Source organism: Rhinopithecus roxellana, chromosome 10 (genome assembly GCF_007565055.1).
Source record: "Rhinopithecus roxellana isolate Shanxi Qingling chromosome 10, ASM756505v1, whole genome shotgun sequence".
NCBI lineage: Eukaryota > Metazoa > Chordata > Mammalia > Primates > Cercopithecidae > Rhinopithecus > Rhinopithecus roxellana.
This window is the reverse complement of record NC_044558.1, coordinates 1,275,428-1,276,904: the sequence shown is the minus strand read 5'-3', so window position 1 is coordinate 1,276,904 and position 1,477 is coordinate 1,275,428.

The following is a 1,477-nucleotide window of genomic DNA, read 5'->3' as shown; positions in this document are numbered from 1 at the left end:
AATTAGTCAGGCGTCATGGCGGGCACCTGTAGTCCCAGCTACTCAGGAGACTGAAGCAGGAGAATCACTTGAACCCGGGAGGTAGAGGTTGCAATGAGCTGAGATCAGGCCACTGCACTCCAGCATGGGCAACAGTGCGAGACTCCATTTCAAAAAAATTTTTTTAAATAGGGCATAGAACTTTCTCTGAGTGGAAGAAGAGAAATGCACACAGGGGAACTGGAGAGCCTGACCAGGTCCCTGGCCTAGCTAGTCCTGAGCTGAAGGGACCATGTGCAAAGACCAGACAGAGGCCTCAGGAGCTGAGGGCAGCCCCCAACAGATGGCCAGCAAGGGAACAGATACCTCAGTCCTGCAACCACAAGGAACTATATTTGGCCAAAAGCGCTTGGAAACAATTCTCCAGTGAGGAATGCAGCCCAGCCCACGTGGTGATTTTTGCCCAGTGACACCCATGTCAGACTTCTGCCCCAAAGAACTGTGAGATGATACAATTTCGATTGTTTTAAGCCACTAAATTGTGGAAATGTGGTAAAGCAGCAACAGAAATGAATACAGTGATTTACGTAGAAATCCCTACAAGAGCGTCTGGCACGGTGTTGACACCTGACAAGCGTTTCCTGATTTCCCTACATCGCAAGGCAGGGCTGGCCACACTCCATCCAAAACAACAGATGATAGACTTGTTCTGACAAAACAGATTCAGTGAATTATAAATGGCCCAGAACACCTACAGATTTTAGGTTTCAGGTAAGTGATTGCCTTTCCTTTCACTTAGAAACCTCCCAATGCTCATCTTACTGATAAACTCTAACTACCAGGCAGGAGACGAAACACCAGACAAACCCAGCCCCGGATGCCCCAAGGGAGCCCATCCCAGCACTCACTCCGCTGCACTGAAATGATGTCCAGGTCAGTTTATCCCACTAGACCAAGAACTCCAGCTCTCCATGTGTGAGTCACCAGTGCTGCCTCTGCATCTCCGCTTCTAGAATGGTGCTTCTGCACTTCACAGGAAATCTGTATCAATGTTTGTCAACACTATATATGACAGTGTAACTTAATATCTGCACAGAAAACATAAATTCTTTGAGAACCAGGGCCGGGTTGAACATCCATGTAAATAACATTCCCCCTGCTTTAATGAAGCAATAATTGTCTTGACACTTGCAGTTTCTAAGTGCCCTGTCGTTGAGGTTGGGAAAGCTACAATGGGCGTCAAGAGTCAAGGTCACCAAAGCATCACCTTTGACATTTGAAATCCAGCAGCAGGTATCACAGTGAACCCCATTCCAACGCATCCAGGAAGTTTCTCTGCCCTGCCCTCCGTCCTCCACCCACCTCAGAATCTGTGTCTGCAGTGTTGGTCCTGCTTTCCCTCTCTTCCTCTGCCTTTCCTTTCTCTTCACCAACGTTCTACCGAGTGCCTCTGGTGTCCCAGACAGTGGCGAGTGGGAGTACAAGGCTAATAAACCCT